General features: G+C 40.2%; 1 protein-coding gene across 11 annotated transcripts in view; it reads left to right on the forward strand.

Moving 5' to 3' along the window:
* Window positions 1-5257: 5257 nt before the first annotated feature.
* Window positions 5258-20799, forward strand: part of MGAT5 (alpha-1,6-mannosylglycoprotein 6-beta-N-acetylglucosaminyltransferase) — a 397474-nt gene continuing 381932 nt past the window's right edge. For 4 of the 11 annotated variants that reach the window (XM_069067798.1, XM_069067803.1, XM_069067802.1 and 1 more), the window contains exon 1: window positions 5258-5762. The gene's annotated coding sequence lies outside the window, so the exon portion shown is untranslated. Of the gene's footprint in view, window positions 5763-6052; window positions 6282-7386; window positions 7718-18776; window positions 18865-20799 lie in introns of those variants that run through there. The other 7 variants (XM_069067800.1, XM_069067805.1, XM_069067806.1 and 4 more) reach the window with 5 other exon arrangements.

Raw genomic sequence — 20799 nt, forward strand, 5'->3', positions numbered from 1 at the left:
CTTTTATTTTTTTTAAGTCAGCTTTTTTCTTTTTTTTTTCCATTTTTCAAATGCTTTATTAACTTCTGATTTATATCATTCATTTCCGCCAGATTTCGAGTTGCAAATTTTCTCCCCGTTTTTCCCCAACCCACCGCCCCAAAATAGCATATCCCCTCCTCCAATCTGCTCTCTCCCATATTTTCTCCCATACCCCTTTCGACTTTTCCAGTAGGGCATGTTGGATCTCTATGTCCCAGTGCCTGTATATCTTATTTCCCAATTACATGTAAAATAGTATTGATAATAGAATATATATATTTAAACATTTGATTTTAAAACTTTGAATTCCAGATTCATTCCCTTCCTCCCTTGTCACCCACCCTTACTAGGAAGATAAGCAGTTCAGTATAGGTTGTACATGTGTAGCTATGTAAAACATTTCCATAGTGATATATTGTAGAAGACTGATTATATTTCCCTCCATCTTATCCCGCCCCCCACTTGTTCCATTCCCTACATTAATCCTGCCCCTTTTCAAAAGTGGGTGTTTCCAATCTCCCTCCCCCCCCCCAGCCTGCCCTCCCTTCCATCATCCCCCCTCTCATCCCCTTTCCTCCTACTCTCCTGTAGGGTGATATACCCTATTTAATGTGTATTTCATTCCTTCCCCAAGCCAAATTCAATGAGAATAAGGTTGACCCATTCCCTTTTGCTTCCCTATTCTTCCCCTCCATTGTAACCATTTTCCCTTGCGTCTTCTGTATGAGATAGTTTACCCCATTCTATCTCTCCCCATCTCCTCTCATTATATTCCTCTCTCACTTCTTAATTTCACCTTTTAAGTATCATCCCTTCCTATTAAATTGGTCCTGTGCCCTCTATCTATGTATACCTGTAAACATATATACACACATTCACATATGTATTCATATGCCCATATGCCCTCATATATAGACATATATATTTCTATTCCCTTCAACTATTTTCATACTGAGAAAAGTTTCATTAGTTACAATAATTGTTTTTCCATGTAGGAATGTTAATAGTTCAACTTTGATAAGTTCCTTGATTTCTTTTCCCTGTTTACCTTCTCATGCTTCTCTTGCTTCTTGTATCTGAATGTAAAATTTTCTATTCAACTCCTTTTTTTTTCATCAAGAATGCTTGAAAGTCCTCTATTCCACTGAATGAACATATTTTCCCCTGAAACATGATACTCAGTTTTGTTGGGTAGGTGATTCTTGGTTTTAATCCCAGCTCCTTTGATCTCCAGAATATCATATTCCAAGCCCTTCGATCCCTCAGTGTAGAAGATGCCAGATCCTGGGTTATCCTGATTGTGTTTCCACAATATTCAAATTGTTTCTTCCTGGCTGCTTGTAATATTCTCTTCTTAATCTGGGAATTCCAGAACCTGGCTATAATATTCCTAGGAGTTTTCTTTTTGGGATCTTTTTCAGGAGGTGATCACTGGATTCTTTCAACCTCAATTTTGCCCTCTGGTTCTAAAACATCAGGCAGTTTTCTTTGAGAACTTCTTGGAGGACGATTTCTAGGTTCTTACTTTGGTCATGGCTTTCACGTTGTCCAATAATTTTAAAATGATCTCTCCTGGATCTATTTTCCAGGTCAGTGCTTTTTCTTATGAGATATTTCACATTGCCTTCTATTCTTTCATTTGTTTGGATCTGTTTAACAGCATCTTGATTTCTCATAAAGTCATTTGCTCCAATCTAATTCTGAAGCAATGATCCTCCTCAGTGAGCTTTTGAGATTCTTTTTCCATTTGGCAAATTTGGCTTTTTAAGGCATTCTTCTCCTCATTGCCTTTTTGGGCCTCCTTTGCCATTTGAGTCAGTCTGTTTTTTAAGGTATGATTTTCCTCAGTCAGGCTGTTGACTCTCATTTCATAATTTTCTTGCATTGTTCTCATTTCTCTTCCCATTTTTTCCTCCACTTCTCTTATCTGCTTCTTAAGGTCCTCTATGGCCTGTAACCAGCTCATATTTTCCTTAGAAGCTTTTGGTGCAGGAGTTCTGAGTTCACTGTCTTCCTCCTGTTCCATGCTTTGCTCCTTTTTGTCCCCAAAATAGGAGTTCAATGTTGGAATCTTCTGTTTGCTTTGTTTCCTTTGCCTGGTCATGTAGTCCCTCAGTCACTTGACCCCTGGGCTTTTTGCCACAGTAGGACTCTGCCCCCAGACAGGGGAGCTTTCGTCCCAAATGCTGGGGTTTTGTCACCCACTGGAGGTATTAGATGGGTGCCCTCTCTGAGGCCTCCACACACTCTGGCAAACTGGACACATACCCCAGGACCTCCACCCTAGACTGCAATCCAGATCCAAGTAGGTTAAAGCAAGAGTGATTACCCCTCAGACTGGTTGCTACCCCTACACTCTGCAGGCCAGGAGCTGAAGCTGCCATGTGGTGCTGGCTGGCTGTGCCAGGTGTCTCAGCAGCTTCTCTCCCTGGGGGCAAAAGCCAAGGCACTCCTACTTACTGGGTCCCAAAGTCCAGACTGCACTGACCTCTCACTTCGTCCTTAGAATCTATGTGTTGATAATTCTGGAGATGGCCACAGCTGTTGCCGATCTGTAGTACCTCCTGCCAGTGGCTGGTCAGATGTGCCCTGGGGCTAAAACCTCCAGCTCATGGGGGCCTGGGCTAGATTCCCAGAGCACTGGCCCATTCCTGCCGTCCTGCTGGGCTATCCTCAGTGGGAGGTTAGCTTCTCTGTGTCATTTTGTGGGTTCTACAGCTCCAAAGTTTGTTTAGAGTCCCCTTTTTACATTGATTGGGGAAGGTGGAAACCAGAGCCGCTGGGTGGTCCTGCTTTTACTCCCAAGGATGGTATTCTTTAAAAGTTACTTTGTTATTATTCAGTAGGTTTATGGAACCTTGGATACTGTCTCACAGATCTCCTGTGATTAAAATTCCAATGATTCTTTTTTCTCCTCAATTAGTAAAATATTTACCTCTGAGGATGAAAAACCCAATTCCAACCTAGGAAGCATCTTTGTGGGCATTTTATTCTGATGGTTGGGAGAAGCAATTGATTTTCAGTATCTATTATGTAAATTACAATGTCTCCTTCCTGGAAAAAAGCTACTGGATTGTAATTTTTTTTTTAAATTCTGGAGGCCAAATCTAAGTGATTCTATTGAACTTAATTTAAGATTTTCAAGTTGGAACTTAATATAAGACTTTCAATTTTGACTTTAATCTATGACTTCCAAGTTAATCTAGGAGCTCTAGGTTAGGTAGTGAGTTATTAATCAGATACGGACACTGCTTTAGTCTAGGCAATCTATGAATCCTTACCATCTGTATCACAAGTAGAGTGGCTAATGACCACCAGGTGTCACTATTCTACTTCCTCCCTAAATGTGCCTTGAGAAAAGCTTGAGATAACCAGCCCATCTTCCTAGGGACTGAGGTGAATATACACTTCTGAATTCAACACATCTTTCACTCAAAACATCTTTTGTTAAAAGAAATTGTTACAAAGGTTTCCTTAATTTCTAATGAATTACTCTATGGAGACTTGAATAAAGCTAAAACAGAAACAAAATCATCACCCTGGGGAGTTTTTGAATGTTCTAGCAAAAGGGATGGAATACATTTAGAGATAGTAGGAATTTTAGAGGTCTTCTAGTCTAACCTCTTTCATTTACAAATATGAAAAACCAAAGCCTAGAGGGGTTAAATTGAATTAGTCAAGACAATAATGATTACTTAGTTTTCTTATTCTTACTTGAATCTCTAAGTAGAATCACATGAAAAGTGTTTAAGGGGTCTTGTGACTCTGGGGGGTGGAAGAAAAGGCATCAGTTTTATGGTGTAGTGGAAATAGTCATGAACTGAGTGTTAGGAGACCTAGGTTCACCTTTGCCACTGGTAAGCTGTTTCATCTTGGACTCTGTGCCTAACTGTCCTCATCAATAAAATGAAAGTGTTAGATTAAATGATCTCTAGAGGTCCTTTACAACTGTACAATTTATGGTTCCTAGCCCTTAGTTTAGTTGAAAGTATTTGGGAATGTCTGACTGCCAGAAGGATCATGCTAGAAACTGAGGGATAGAGAATGATTAACAGAAGCAATTGGGTTTCTGTATTACCAGAAATACAATTAATTCTGGTTGCACAATGTAGATAGATTCCATCCAAAGTTCTATTCCTAAACCCTTTATTACAAAGTGTTAATGAGTATGATAGTTGAGAGCAGCTTGGTGAAGTGCATGGAGTGTTAGATCTGGAGTAAGGAAGACTTTAGTTCAAATTCTGCCTCAGACATTTACTTACTGGTTGACCCTATGCAAGTAAGTTACTTAACCTGCCTCATTTTCTTCATCTGTAAAATAGGGATGATTAGCACCCACCTCAGAATGGTATTGTGAGAATATATATATACACACACATACATATACACACATATATACATACATACACACATATTTATGTATGTATACACACACACAAACACACACACATATATATATATATAAAGTATTTTGCAAACCTTAAGTCACTCACTATATGTAAATGTTAGCTATTATCTTTGACAGATTTCTACTGGTACCTATTGAGATTGTAAAATTTACTATTTATCATCTCCAGTTAATTCATTATGCTATGCTTCTAATGTGAAATAATGCTTATTATCAGTATACTTCCCTAAGATTGTTTCACTGAAGGCTTAATCCGGTGCCATTCCAGTCAATGCTTGTTGAGAGCTAGCTCCTTCCCCTGTAAGTCTTTCTCCTTTGGAATCTCCTCCAGGGACCTGGGAGATGCTGATAGTATCCATAGATTTTAGGAGCTAGAGATCCGCACTCTCATTTCTAGAATATATGAACAGAGGAGGAGAAAGGTTAAGTGACTTACCCAAGGTCACAAATTTGCATGAGGTCATTGTGAAAGTCAGAGTCAGAACCCAGGTCTCTTGATCCTTAAACTATTGATTTTCCACTATGCTGTCTCCCTCCTTAATACAGGGTTTGACCCACTTCAAATTTTCTATCTGTATTGGATTATTATGAAAGATCGTTGCTCATGCGAGAATTTACGAAATGCCTCTAACTTTAATAACAGTTTAGTTAATTCCTCAATCAGATGTGTCAAGTGACTCCGATTAAATTGCTGACTTCGGGGAGCTAAGGGGCGAAGGGAGGGGAAGGAGGCAGAGGAGCAGGAAAGAGAGGCAGGCAGGGGAAAATGCTTCTCTGGTAAGTTTAGGAATTTGTAGACGGTCCCTAAACGGAGCTCCCTGGTTGAGAATTGAGAGTGTACTGTGATTGAGAGGGCGGAGAGTTTGCAGACAGTCCCTGGCCGCAATCCAGGTCTTCTTTTGCTATGGCCCGGCAGCGGGCAAAAGTTGGTGAGGTGGGGTGGGGAGGGCAGAGGAATTTGCAGAGGAACCTTCGCCCTCAGCTCTCGAAAACCTGACAGCGTTAGCTCCCTTTCTGTAAAGTGTGTTCGCGCGTTGTGTGCACGGTCTCTGCCAAGTCTGGGAGTTTGCAGACTGTCCCTGACTCGGCCCGTTTACACGACCCTGCAGCTTTGGCGGCGGCGGCGGCGGCGGCGGCTCGCGGGCTCTGGTTCCATTCCCAGGTAGCTCGCAAGGCAGGCTCAGCGGTCCCTACTGCTGCTGCAGCCTGCAGGCGGTGTGACCTCCTGCCCGCCCAAGCTCGCATCCCTGCACACTGGCTCATATAAGGGACTACGGGTGAACAGCTCCTCCAAGGGCTGCTGCTGCTGCTGAGAAGAGAGGCAGCCCGAGAGGTAAGAAGCGTCTGCGATGATTTTTGTTGCTCTTGGGCTAGAGAAGGATGCACGCCCCCATCCCCTCCCCATCTCTTCTGCTTTCCATCCCCAGCACGCCATCCTGCCGCCCCGCTGGAGAAAGAGAGGAACTGGGTGCCGAGGGGCAGAGCCGGGTGGCAGCTTCTAAGCCTCACTGGTTTGCCCTCCTTCTGCGGCTGTCCAGCGCTCGGGCCGCCCGGGTAGGACCTTGGGACACAGAGCCTGGGTGGGCTGCTGCCCGAAGACCGGCTCCTCATACCCCCACCGCAGTCCCACCCGTGGGACGGGCAGTCAAGCTTGGGTCTGCACCTCCCTAGAGAGAGGGGGACGGCTTTCAGGGTTGTTTGAGGCGTGTTTGGGATGTTGGAAGCCCGCGGGCATCCCTTTCGGGAGAGAAGTCCAAAGGAGGTGGGCAGGAGGATGAGCGATTAGGCTATTAAAAATGGGAGACTCAGAGACCGAGCCTTGCCCACCCACGGGAGTCCTCCTGAAGTCGAGGTGAGGGCGCAGGCTCTCCTGCCGCTGGGATGCTTGGGGGCCAGGAGTCTCCTCCTAGTTCAGGGAGTGAAGGAACAGGCTAGGAGGTCTATATTATACTCCGGGTGCAAGGAGAATGGGGTTGGGGGGGAGGTGTTGTAGGGAGTGGGATAGTAGGGCAGAAAGCGAGCGCTTCCCTTGGAGACTGGGGCTATAGATGAGGCGAGCTTGGGTTTGTGGTCAGCGCTGGCCCTTTGCGGCCTCCTCTCTCCCCTCCGCCCCCGGGGTACGTTGGCCAGTGCCCACTTAGGGGGTTAGCGAGACCTGGGATCTCGGTTGCCAGATTGTGAGCCCGCCAGCTCCGGGTGGTTTATGAGTCTGGGAAAAGAGAGAGGCGAGAGAAGGGGGGGAAAAGGGAAAGCGAGGGGGGGGGGGGGGGGGGGGAAGGAAAGGCGTGAGCATGCTCAGTGGAGCACAGGGAACTTCCTGCCGAATTGTGAGCCTCGCGAGGCAGGCAAGGCACCCTGCCCGCCTGCCTTCCTTACTCAACCCTTAGCAAATCTGAAAGTTGGGGGGGGGGGGGGGGGTAGCCTGGGCTCCAGTTCCCTGTTGCCCTGGCGCTGCCACCCACCCCTCCCTTCCCCGGCCTCCTCTAGCCCTTGCTGGAGCCTGCCAGAGAGCCACCTTCTGCAAACCTGGGGGAGGGTCAGGAGGGGATTTGACATCTCTCATCTGCTCTTCTGGTGCCCACTCTGGTGCCAAGGTCGGGGCGGCGGGAGGCCTGGGGAGTGGTGGTAGTGGTCTCCTTTTGGAACTCCAGAGGCTTCGAGCAGAAAGGGAGGAACGGAGTTTTCACGTTGGCAATGAGCATAAAGTACAGTTCGTTTTAGTCCTGACTCCCCCTACAGTAAACCCTCTCCACGCAGGATTTGGGAGGCGTGTGTGTATGCATTTTTATCCTGTAATATATCATATATTGTATGCTCATGCTATTTAATAGCTTTATAGCTTTCTCCACGAATAGGGGTGGGGGTGGGGGTGAAGTCGCGGGTGGAACTTGGTATGCTAACACCCTGTTTTGAGAGCCCACGAGCCGCTTAATAAGCAGAACAGGAACTGTTGGAGCCAGGTTTCTGGGTAAGAGGATGGAGGAGTGCGCAGGGGAGCCTGGACATGTTATACTTTATTTGGTCCTTTCACTGACTCCCTCCTCTCCCCTTCCACTCCTTGCCTGAAGACATCCATCCTTAGGAAGCTTTATAAGCTCCCATAGCCGCAGGTGGAAGCCAGTTGGAGGCGGTATAGGGTTAGAGTGAAACATTTTCTCGAGACTAGGAAGTTGGGACGAGCTTCGGGGAATGTGCTGCCCTTGGAAAGAGGCAAAGAGCATCTTAGAGGGTGCGTGCATGCCCTTATCCCTGGTTTAAAGCAGACGGACACCTTAAGTTCCAGGCAGGGTAAGAAAAAGCTTTTTCGGGGTGGGGTGGAAGTATGGTTGGAGTTGACCCCTTATCCCATTTCACTTTTATCTCTGAAACTGTCCCGTTTGAGTTTTTTTTTTTTTTTTAACTTGGGTGAGGTTATGTGACGCACACCCTACGTCTCATCCTAGCTTTGGTGGTAGATTAGTACCCTCTTTGTTCCCCTTATTTGAAAGAATCGGGAGATTTTTGAAAAGGACCAAGCTTCAATTCTGTTTTGACATTATGGTATTATAATAGATATCCCCACAACCGTTCTGGACCATAATTTACAATTTAAAATGTTCAGATCTGAAATATAATCAAAATACCTCTTCAATCAGTCGACTAATAGTCGTTGGAAGAAAAAAACAACAAGAAATAAAAGGGCTCTGAAATAGGAAGTTGGGTTGTTTTGAAGAGGGAATGTGGTTTTAGTTCTTTCCCATTTTCTCTTTGTCTCCTTTTCTCCCTGTCTTCTCTCTCCCTCTCCTTCTCTCCCTCTCTCTCCCTCCTCCCTACTTCCTCCTTCCACCGTTCCTCCCTCCCATAAATGAGGTTAAATTTATAAAGAGCTTAGCACAGTACCTGGAACATAGTAGGTGCTTCATAAAGGCTTATTTCTTCCTTCTCTCTCACTTATTTTTTATGCCTTTTTTTTTTTTACTGGAGCAGTGGTTTTTAAACTAAGATTTTGACTTTTTTTTGCAATATAAATTAGGTTCCTTTGTAAACCCATGTATTTAATTTTATAATTACAATAGTTTTGAGAAGAGGTCCATAAACGTCACCAGTGAAACTAGAGGAGATGCTGTATCTGTTGGGCAGGGAAGCTTTGGGGAGCTCAGCAGTGTTACCTGTGGTATTCTATAAGGTGTATGTCAAGACCTCAGTTGTTTGTGTGCCCAGTTCCCTCCCTCACTTCCACCACAGTCAAATCCATTGACATAAATCATTAAAAAAAATTTCTGGTTCATATGTACCTAGAATCCATATAATAGGTGTTGATTTATAACCAGGGATAGAAATGACAGAGATTGCTATGGGGAGGGGAAGGGTAGTGAAATTAGTGAATGCATCTGTGCCCTTCTAGTCACTGGTACAAAGCAGAAGATAAGATTAAAAAAAAAATCTGATCAAAATTTAAATTTCTGGTGCTTTGTGCCTTGAACGTGTGACTTCAGTATCATTTACATATCTATTAACATGTTTACTTGTATAAGGCATGCATATATAGTGGTCTTTAATAGAAACATACATGTTGGAGCAGGGACCTCCAAGATCTTTCAAAATAATTTTTTTCTCCTTCTTTTCAGTTTAAAAACAACAAATCAACCTTTTACTCAGCTTTCCTCCCAAAGAGTTGAAATGCTGAAGTTCTTACGGTGTCTAATGCTATGGTGTTAAACTGAAAAGCTTCAATTGGATGGAGAAGGGTGCCTAATATCAAGTTAAGAGTACTTTGACTTTCCATTTAAACCTTGGTTTTTGCTCCATAACTACCTGCTGATCCGAGGATAATCGAAATGTTGAGCTTTGTTTCCATAAAGTCCTAAATTTTGGGGGCCTGATTCTCTGTGAGATCACTTCCTTGGAACAATTTTGGCAAGGTCCTCACAAGCAGTGGCTAAATGACAGCATATTTTTTAGCTAATTCATGTCTGTTCCTATTTTATGAGTTTCAATGGATGCAGGTGATTTAGTTTTAGCCAGGAAGTATAAAAAGCTAGCACTTTTTTCTTTTCTGTGTCTTGGCCTTCATCTCACACGGGGAAGTGTGTACTGTAGGGCTTCTTATCAAGAATTAGGTGTAAGGTACAGTGGTCCTTTTGACATGTGCTTTCTTGCTGACTGGTCTAGTTTGAGTTATTACCAGTGTTTTCCAGAAAGGCAGGTGGGAGAATGAGAAGGGTAAGTATTTTTAAGATCATGGTATGTCTTGTGGGTTTTGGTCTTTGTGGGTATGTCTGATTTTGGTGAAATAGGAAGAGAGATGTGGAGCTTGTCATTACATGTTTTACCAAACCACCTTTAACATTAAAAATTTCTTTGAAGACTATACTCTTAAGAAACTTTTACCAGCCAGAAGATGGCTGTACTGTTACAAAATTACATGTTTGAAATGAGGTAAAGCCATTTTTTCACCTCTTCCTCAGATACATTTGTGTTGCACCTCTACTGGATATTTAGTATTCAATATCTATATGAATAAAAATAGTAAATTTAGAAGATACTTTGGAGGTTGTAGTCCTGAAAACTTGGGTTCAAATCTAGAATCAGAATTTTAATAGCTGTGCAAATCACTTAATTCAAGTAGATTTCTAAGACATTTAGTGAGTAGTTAGTGGATTGGCTGGGATCTGCCTGGTTGTTGTTTAGGCTTTTTTTTGTGTGTGTGTCTGTTTTCTACTTGTGTCTGACTTCCATTTTGGGGTTTTCTTGGCAAAGATACTGGAATGGTTTGCCATTTGCTTCTCTGGCTCATTTTACAAATGAGGAACCAAGGCAGATAGGGTTAAGCGACTTGCTCAGGGTCATGAAGTTAGTAAGTGTTTTAGGCTGGATTTGAATTTAGGTCTTCCTGGCTCCAGGCCTGGCATTCTATCCACTGCACCTATCTAACTACCCAAAATCTGCCTGGTGGCAGATCCTGTACTGGAATTCCACATACTGAAAAATCTCAGTGTATATTTGAGGGGAAAATTAAATTAGATTAAGGTGAAACTAACCATGGTTGCCAGGGTTTCTTTTCACCATAATAATGTTTTTCTTTTTAATTTCTATTTTCATTTTTAATGTGTCAATTTAATGTAATGTAAATGCATTAATTACATTTTTTAAAATGTAATGGTTAATGTATCCAGTCCTCTCATTATTGTAAAAACCAACCACTTATAGCTCTTCCCATAACGATTTTCTTAACAGGTAGAATTTGGGATCTTTTTCCTGTTTCCACATTTGAACTAATTTTCATTGACACTAGATTGTAGACTCCTTGAAAACAGGAACTTTCACTTTTGTCTTTGTATGCCCAGTGTCTAGAAAGTAGCAGATGCTTAATAAATGCACACTGATTTATACTATTAAGTGTATCCCTCCTTTCCCTAGAAAGGCACACCTTTCTGGATTTGAACTCATCAGTTTTGGCTGTAAGGCCTTCTATAAGGGAGAATTGGTTATCTCTGTGGCTGTGATCCTTTCTTAGGCTACTTTCTATTTCTAGCTTGGGAAATCCCAGCAATCTGGGTGGGTAAATGGGAAGGAGGGGATAGAGAGGAGAGCCTTGCAGTTCTGATTTATTTTTTGTTGGAACCATTGCTTTCCACAGTCCCTCTTGCATTCTTTTTCCTTGGTCTAAGACCAGGGGTGGGGATCCTTCGGGCCAGAGGGCACATGAGGTCTTCCAGGTCTTTGAGTCAGGCCTTTTGATTGAGTCTAAGTTTTACAGAACAAATCATATTATTAACAGGATTTGTTCTGTGAAGTTAGACTCTGGACAGTGGTCTCCAAGCATTACTTACTTAAACATTATATATCTTTACTACCCTACTAATAATTATGGTCACTATAACACAAACATACAATATGTGTGCCAGTTTGCTAATAATTATGTACATTATAAGTTTAAAAAGGATAAGGCAAAGATCCAACAATATTTGATCCTAGAGTCAATACGGTTTAACAAGGTACAGTCCAGAGTGCTGAGGGGGTTAATATTGTTGTGTTGAAGAGGAGGCCTTACCTGCCTAAGTCAGTGAGGGAGGAAGGGAGGCATCTTAACTTTTCACTCTCCTGTTCATTGATCACACACTCCTGCTCCCATGAAGATATTCTGTTGCCCCTGCTTTGGAGACCCCTGGAGTCATTTGTTCTTTGACCTCTTATCTGAGACAACTTAGTTGATTAGAGATGATGTAAAGGAGGTCAGTCAGATTGCAAATCTGGTCAGTAAACTTTATGACTACTAAAGAAAAATATTTTCCCCTTGGCTTGAGGCTCTGACTGAGTCTGGCAAGTTCACAATAAATGTCTACTTTGGTTACCAAAAGAACCTGTAGAGACTGTGGATAGCTTAATGTAAATTCTTCTCCACTACTCGAAAAACAATTTAAAGCACATTTGCTACTGACATTGACTCAGGAACATTTTCCTTGAGTCAGAAGGACAGTGTATTATAGCTGCCTTTCCATAGCAGGTTATAAGGAGTACCTTAGATGTCCCCCTTTTCTTTTTTTTGGTTTTGCTTTTGAAGTTTGTTTTCTTAAAATGTAGCAATAGTCTGTATTCTTAATTTGTAAACTCATCCCCCTTCAAAGCCTTCTCCCTCTCTAGGTTATTTATCCTTTGTCTTAAGGTTTCAGCTTTTCTTGATTGGTAAGATCTTTGACCCTGGTTTCTTCTAACGTGTATTTTTATTCTGTTAAAATATTTTTTTAAAAGGAAAGCTGAAAAAGAGGAGTGAGGAATGGGGCAGGAATGTCTGAGCAGGGGGTTCATTTAGGAGATTTGTCAAAGTAAAGATCACCCTGCCTCAGCAGCATCACCAAAGTTCCTGTGGAATCCTAGAAAGAGCAGAAGCCTAGAAAAACATTCCTGAACACCACAGCATCTGACCACTAGGACCACTTGACTTCATGGAGTTACCATGTTGGAATGCTAATGAATGTTTTTTTTCTTCATTTGTACTTCTGGCATTGCTTCAAGCACTACTAATTCTCTCCTTGACTTCTCCCTATTTTATACTTTGCCCTTTCTCCTCCATTTCTGCCCATGTTATCTGGTTAGTAAATAATCAGCAACACAGAGCACCTCCTTTAATGTGAATATAGGTAGCTAAAGAAGATTTTGTTTTTGTCTAAGGAATATATATATTTTATCCAGAAATGTATAGAACAATGAAATATTTAAAGACACTTCCAAAGCAATGTAAAAAATAAATGCAACTTAATGAAATGCAAACTGATCTCTTGGTGCCTCAGTTTCCTGTTAAATAATAAGGGATTCAGAATGGATAAACTCTAAAGATGCCTCCCAAAGTTTAGTATTCTCTAATTATATAAGTGACCAGTTGATGTGGAGTAAAAGAACAAAAATGGTTGTGGAAGAATGATCATTGTTTTTCCCCTCAACAATCATTTAATTGAATTTGTTGAACTGAATTGGATTTTCCCTTGTTGGCAGAGTTGCTTTGGTACACAGTTGAAATACTTTCCAAGAAGAACCAAATTTCTGTGCCTCATTACCTTTAGGGATGTTTTCTTTGGATATTTGGAAATTAAATTTGTTGTTGCTTGTTCTCTGGTTAGGAAATGACTTGGTTTCTCAACAAATAGAGTAGAATGGTTTTCTTCTATTCAGAATGAGATTCAAACAAAAGTGATTGAGTTTATGGGATTCTTATGGTCATGTAGTATAGTACCTCTTGGAAAGATATGAGATGTTTATCCTATGAGAAGAATTTGATTTAGATGTTTTCAGATTTGGTTTGTTTCTTTTTTTTTCTATATAAGAATTCTAACAACCAATCTGAAAGAACTGGCCCTCTTCATTCCCTCCTTGGTGATCTCATCTACTCCCCTGGCTTCAATTATCACCACAATGCATCACACACAAAAATGTGTATTTAGTATTGACCCCCAACTGCTTTTTAGAAATTTCTCTTTGGACGTCCCATTGGTCCTGCATATACCCCAGGTTTGAAACCCAGCATCAGCTTTCCAAAGACTTCCCCGTAATTTCCTTATTTCCACTTATGGTATTTTTCCTAGTTGCAAATCCCTCAACCATTGGGTTCATCTTTACTTTTCTTTCCTTCACTCCTTAAATCCAAACATTGTTCTAATCTTGTCAGTTCTACTTCTGTTGTACCTCACCCATTTCCCCCTTCCTTTCCTTTTATTGCTACTACCTTGGTTTAGAACCTTATTACCTCTTGGCCTGGATATTCCTAAATATTGCTAAATGGATATTTCTACTTTTACCACCACCATTACTACCACCACGACCACTACTACTACTACTACCACCACTGCCATTGATGATGATGATGATGATGATAGCAGCTAATATGTGTTTACTGTGTGCCAAACACAGTGCCACTTTACGTAATATCCTGGCAGCTGGGTGCTATTGTTATCCCCCTTTTACAGAGGAAGAAACTAAGGCAAGTAGAAGTTAAGTTATTTGCCCATGATCACAGGGCTAGTAAGTGTCTGAGGCCAGATTTGAGCTCAGGTTTTCCTGACTCCAGACCAATTACACTCTGGCCCATGTGTTACCTATCTGCCTCAATTTCTGTCCTGGAATGGCCTAACTGATCTTCTTATCTCTTCCTCCCCTCCCCTCCTTTCTTCACACTGTTTCAGTTGGTTGCTTATTTATTTATTTTTTCTCTTTTCTCTCAGATTTTATTTCTGAGGAAAGTCATTTTGCTGCACATTTTCAAATAATGCCCAGTTGTTATTAAATAAAATAAAAAATCCTGATTCTCTTCCCACAGTCTGGCCCCAACTTGCATTTTTATATACTATTCCCCTTCCCACCTATACTTTTTTATCTTAAAAAGATTGCTCTTCATTTCTGGCAGAGCTATTGAAAAGGAATTCTACAACTAAGGGCACATTCAGTTGAGGTGGGTCAATTGAAAGGGACATGAAACTTTATTCTCACCATTTTTGAGTGTGGTTGAGGTAGATTGGAGTGGTTGAAAGGTAGAGTCATGGGGAGAACAGATTGTTTGAAAGGGGTAGGTTTTTTTGCTGGGGGGGGGGGGGAGACTGTGATCCAGGCACTTTTAGAGGAAGAACAGTGACTTAGAGAGAAATGGATGACAAAAACAAGGAGACAGACAGGATGAAGTAAACTTTAGAAGAGAAGAAATGTTTGTCAAAATCAATGGAAGTGGAGAGCAAGGATCATGCCATCTTTTCCCCTTGCTCCTACCGGTATGTGTTTGTGGGGAGTGGTGTAGGAGAAGGGTCCTTGAAGAGAGTACCAAGAGCTATGGTATCTTCAGGAGAAAGCTAGGTTTCAGTGAGGACCAGAAAGTGGGAGCAAGATAACTGGAAAAGATCTTGGATGAATGGTGTTTGTTAACAATAGAGAAAAGTTTCAAAGGGCGCTATGGAAATATAGGGAGGATAAGGCATGGAAAGCCTTAGGCTGAATTTATTGGGGGAAGGGGGCAGGGAAGCAGCTAACCTATTCTATGAAATCTTGGGGCAGGGTGAAAGAAACACCTCCTACCCATCAGCATGCCTCTGGATCAAAGTTCCAGATTCCCAGGGTTAATTCCAACTCTGATTTCTGGATGACATTTTGCCCATTTTTTTGGTCTGTTGTGCCTTTATGCTCACTGTCTTGCTTCCCAGTCTCTGAGTGGCCACCTCCTCCTCCTCCCCCCTCTCGAAATCCTTCCCTTTCTCTCAAAGGCCAGGTTTAGGTGCTATCACCTTAGCAAAACTTTCCTTGATCCCCATAGCTATCAGCAATTTCTCCTTTCTCAAATTTCTCTCAGTACTCTACTTTAATCTCTTCAATACGCTTACCAAAATTATGATTTTTGTATTTGTCTTATTTTTCCTACTAGAGTATAAGCTTCTTAAGGATAGGATTGTGTATTGTTCAACTTTATATTCCTGAGCTAGGCACATAATAAGTGTCCATTGTTGAAATGAAATTCTAGGTATTTATTCATATGAATAAGTAGTATCTTTTTGTATATTGTATAGTGGAGTACTTTAGGAATGAGAAGTCAGAGATAAAAAAAAACTCCTATTCCTTTTATAATATTTTTTGTGGGCAATTACTCTTTATCTCTTCACCCCTGCAATAGGTTACCTCTGTGACCTCTCTATTTGAAGAATCATAGGGTTTTGGAATTTGTCAAGGACCTTAGGAGATAATTCTTTTATGCTCAGCCTTCATCTGACCCTTCAGAGCTTAATTCTGCATTAAATCAAACATTAAATCAAGCTGGAAGGGATGTTAGAGGTATCTATCTTTTTACAAATAAGGAAATTTAGGCTAAGACCAAAGTTATTTGCCCAAAGTTATGCAAGTAATGAACACAGGATTGAAAACTAGGTCCTCTGACTCTACATGTAAAGAAATAGGCAAATAGAGGGTAATTTGAGCATGGAAAGGGGGTACTAACAGTGGGACCACAAAATGTTGTGTATAAAAGTGGTGCTTGAGCTGAATCTTGAAAGAATATAGAAAAGGAAGGTGTTTAATCCAGGTATCAGGGGCCCACCTATTTACAGTCATAGAAGGAGGGAGATAGTATGAGATGGTCAGGCAGTTCCAGATAGGGACACTTGGTGTGAGATATTGTTAGATTTTTAGAGTGTATTTCTGAGAGACTGTTTGGGATCCCCATCCTGGTAGTTGGTTGTCTCCTCAGAACGGCTGAGGTACTGCTTTGTACCTCTTAGCTCAGCCTGATGACTCTATATAGCAATCACTAAACTAAGAGCCCATAGACTTTATGTGTTTCTGCCCTTAGCATAGTGCCTTGCATGTAAATTTATTTAATTATGTATATTAAATAATAATTTTATATATAATAGGTATATTTACTAGGTGCTTAATAAGTGTGTGGTAATTTTAACTGAATTCCAGGAATCTTATATTGGAAATGATTTGGCTTATAGGATGATTCATTCAACTGAATGGCTTCATCCTAGTCTCTGAGAAATGATGCTATTTTCCCTCCCCCTTCTAAACCTATATTTAGAATATGAAAATGCTCAGCATTTCCTTTCGTTATTTGGAAATTAAATAAGTGGTAGGGAAAAGGGAATCAAACCTCACAAGCACTAGTCTGTATGTGAAGAAATCACATGAATTATTTTCCATTCTTTTTGAAAGATTACATAGTAAATTTTAAAATTGTATATTTGCTCTATTTTCCCCCATCTTGCTTTGATATTCTTAGTTATTCTTTCAAAGATCAGTTAACAAGCATTAATTAATCAGTAGTCCCTGTGTTAAGTTCTGCTCATGGATAAACATGGGAGATAGTCCCTTGCAATTTATAATATATTCATACATATAGTATATGTTCCTATATAAGAATGGTGGCCAGGTTTGGTCTAGGAAGTCACAGGGATTGTGAGTAAGCCCATAAGATAGTGGATTATCATGCCCTTTCCAGGAGTAATGATAATATTGATTCAATTACTGTTACCAGAATAAGAAGTGGAAAAGAAGACAGAACAGATGGTAATATGCCTGACCTGGGGAGGCTCTGGTGTCCTGGGGGATACCTGGAAGGGATAAGAATTATTGTCTTAGTCCAGTGACAGTAGATATGAGGAGTTGAGAACTTTCACTTACTAATCAATACAGTTCAGCTCCCCATAGTGGAGCACCAAAATTGAGGGGATTAATTAGATCTTTGCTAGGACATGGACCCTAATGATTGGGTATATGGTAGGGTGAGAGGTAGGAGCAAGTGTCTTCATCTATAAAATAAAGGAATTGGACTAGATTTCTTAGGGCCTTCCAGGCTCTCAAATTTTATGATTTTTATGAAGGGAGTGAATATAATTTTGAGAAGGGAGCTAAGTAACTTGTTGGAAGGGTTTAAATATTGAGGGGAAGGTAAACTATTGGTGGTCAGTTCACTGACAGCATATGATGAGTCTGTCTTTATCTAGCTGTTAAGTACATACAGAAATCTAGGAAATAGGGTCTTTGCCCTCAGAATTGACAATTTGCTAAAGGAAAAAACATATATACAATACCTTTCTCCCTTAAAAAAAACCCAACCCCCCTCAAAAAAACTAAGACAACTCAAGAAATACTTTTTTATAGCAGTATGCTAACCAATTAAAATAATCTCGTATAAACCAAGTGTTCTCTTTATACGTTTGGCATAATTTTATGAGATTTTTACACCAGATGTCAGCCAAAGAGAATTTCATTTAAAAGTCAGCCTCAACAAGAGGAGTTTTAAGCATAATTCTCCTTTCATTAAAAAAAGTACCAAGTATTATTTTTCTGTTTATTCAAAATGGTTTTCACTTCGAAAGAGCTGCTAACCAAGTATAAAATTCTAGTTATCTAAGGGCCATCCCTCATTAACAGTTTGAAACCCAGAAAAATAGAAACCATTCCCCCAACCATACCCCCTTCTCCTCCCTAAAAAAAGTTTTTGGTAGCAACAAAAATGGTTGAGAGAATCCAATATTTACATTCAAGGCAATAATTGATATGATTAGCTCCCAGATCAGAAGGAAAAGGTCAATCTGGAAGGTGATAGCTACACAAGACCAATTTTTTGGTTAGAAAGTCAAGAATCAGGAAAATGGTAAAAGAAAACAAATGGAAAAAAGAGAATGATAGAGGTTAAGAGTGGCAATAGGGATAGCTGAGTGGTAGACATTCTGCTAATCACCTGTGGAGCTTTTGAAGGAACAGGATAAAGACACTCCTACTATGTGTCACTGCAGGGACAAACACCCAGTTACCTCCATAGTCAATGTTACAGTCTTGTGTGACTTCACTTGTTTAATGGACTTGCCTTCATATACACACATACTATATATTGTTTGCCTTCTTGTGTGTGTGTGTGTGTGTGTGTGTGTATGTACTATAATGGGTGGGGGAGAGCCTAAACAGAGGGAGAGAATTTAAAACTAAAAATTTAAATTAATTTGTTAAAATAGTTAAGGCCACAGTGCTCCAGAAGTCTAAAGTAAAGTACCTTTATTTCTCCTTCATGTGGAGAGTGCACTGAACCAGGAGTAAGAAGACCTGGGTTCTTGGACTTCTAATCCCTTTATATTATACATGGAGAAATTGAGACCCAGAAAGATCAAGTGATCTGCTAATATTCACATAGGCAGTAGTGAGTAGAAGATAAAGGATTTGAACTCAGGATTCCTGTTGTCAAGTCCAATCATTTCATTTTATTTACTCTTTAGCTTCATTTTCCTCTTGGGTTTAAATAAGGCAGATGGATGAAACATCTAAGATTACTTCTGGTTGTAGAAATCTGTTCTAGGCTGATGTCAAATAATCCTTATTCTGAACATGGTTCTTTACACAGTTGTGGATCCATTTGACTCAGCCTGCCCATCTTTTTTGATCTTGTCCACTAGGATCTCAAGAGAAGTTTGTGTAATGCCTTGTTGAAGGCAGGGTACACTTTCTATGTCAGATTTTAATTTACCTGACTGGTAGAGAGATTTAAATGTTTACATATTTGATATGTAATATTTAAATATTTAAACTTATTATAAAATGTTACTATTACATATTTAGTATATAATGTTTAAAGCTGGTTACTAGAAATATGTTTTTCAGTGAATATTTATAGACATATGTAAAGGTATATATTATATCTATTGAAATGAAGTTACTTTGGTGTGACTTAATTTTAACAATCTACATTAGTTTGAGGGACCTATCACATTTTTAAGTGCTCACAAATTCCTCTGGTTAGTAGTGGGTTCTAGAAAGTTGGATGAGATTTATATTAAGTTTTAAGTATCCATAATTCACCATTTCTCCCCTCTTGTAAAATGAAGGCGACTATTATATATCTCAAATCTTGCAAGATTTTTGTGTTTCAGGCTTCCTCAGGATTATAATACTCAATAACAGAGAGCATTTAAATAGTGCCTTAAAATTTGTAAAAAAAAAATTGTTGTACATATGTTATCATATTTGCTTCTCACAGCAACACTTGCAAGTAGGTGCTATTATTATTAAAAGATCAAGGTCTCCCAATGGATCTGGAGTCATCTCTAGTCATTCTGACCTATGTCTTGCCACTGGATTCAGACCACCCTGGAGGAAAGAGTGAGGCTGATGACTTTGCACAGCCCTACCTTACTTAAATCCAATTCACTTGCTAGTCAAGACATTAATCTCTTGTTGTCATTTGTCCTCTTTGAGAACTAAGGACAAACATCAACAACAGCAACTATCATCCCCATTTTATAAATGAGGAAAGAGACTGAGAGAGGGTCTGTGACTTGCCCAGGGTCACACAGCTAGTAACTATCAGAAGCAGGATTTGAATTCAGGTCTTCCTGACTCCCAAATCTAGTACTTGTCCTGTGTCTCTTAATGGCTTATATTACCATGAGTTCTGTGCAAGTTATTTCTGTATTACTGGTATATAAATAGTTTAGATTTATATAATTAAGCCTTTTACAATATCTGGATGTTACTTTACCATGTCCTCACTTACCTTGGTTTTAATTCCTTCTTCATTATGTTTATTCTACTCTTTCTAGTAGAAAACCATTCTTCTTGGAAGGAGCTGAATTCAAGATTCTTTGTCAGATTGTTTAAAAAGTTGTTGTTTGTTAGCTTCTATTCTACCCTGGATAGACATTTTCTCCCCAGATTCTGAAGTGACATGCTTGTTTGACAAAGAAAGAGGGCATCCTAAAAGTACTGCAGTATTTGGCTAATGGTGAAATGATTCATAACTTATAAGATTTTTTTTTCCAGCTGCTTTTGAATTTTGAGTGAATAAGGGGCTGATTTCAGAAAGAAAAAAATATTTCAACTCTCAGGCATTCTAAAGTCAAAGGAAATGAGTTGAGACTATTTAGAAGGAAAATGTTCGAACAGGGTTAATTTCAAAAGGTCTCGAGTTGTGATTAAGGAACTGTAATTCTTCATGTCTGAAGATGTTGATATGAATGGTACTATTTGATGTGCAGCTGAAGGAGGAAAAACTGTATCTTATTCATAATATGAAGCAAGCAGTATTTCTGTTAGTGGTTATAAACATGCATGATTCTGTGGCTTAGGGTCTGTCACCTCCAGGGAATCACAATATTTTGGTTAAAGTCAGCTACTCTGACAGCCATATACAGTCATAACTGGTCTCCCACTTTTACCATACATTTTTCCTGATTTCAAAAAGAAATGAAAGAAATAATCACTTTTGTTTGGAAGAGAGGTCAATTGCAAGAACCCTAGGTTTGAATTCAGTATGGCAGGGTTTAGATTTCAGTCCTGGTACCACTGCTGTATACAAATTTTTTAGCTTTTCTGGGCTTAATTTTTCTTCACCTCTAGAAGCATTTGGGTTAGATCAAAATTTCTTAACT

Source organism: Petaurus breviceps, unplaced genomic scaffold (assembly GCF_028583685.1).
Source record: "Petaurus breviceps papuanus isolate PSGF00001 unplaced genomic scaffold, PetGlider_PUasm1.0 90752, whole genome shotgun sequence".
Lineage (NCBI taxonomy): Eukaryota > Metazoa > Chordata > Mammalia > Diprotodontia > Petauridae > Petaurus > Petaurus breviceps.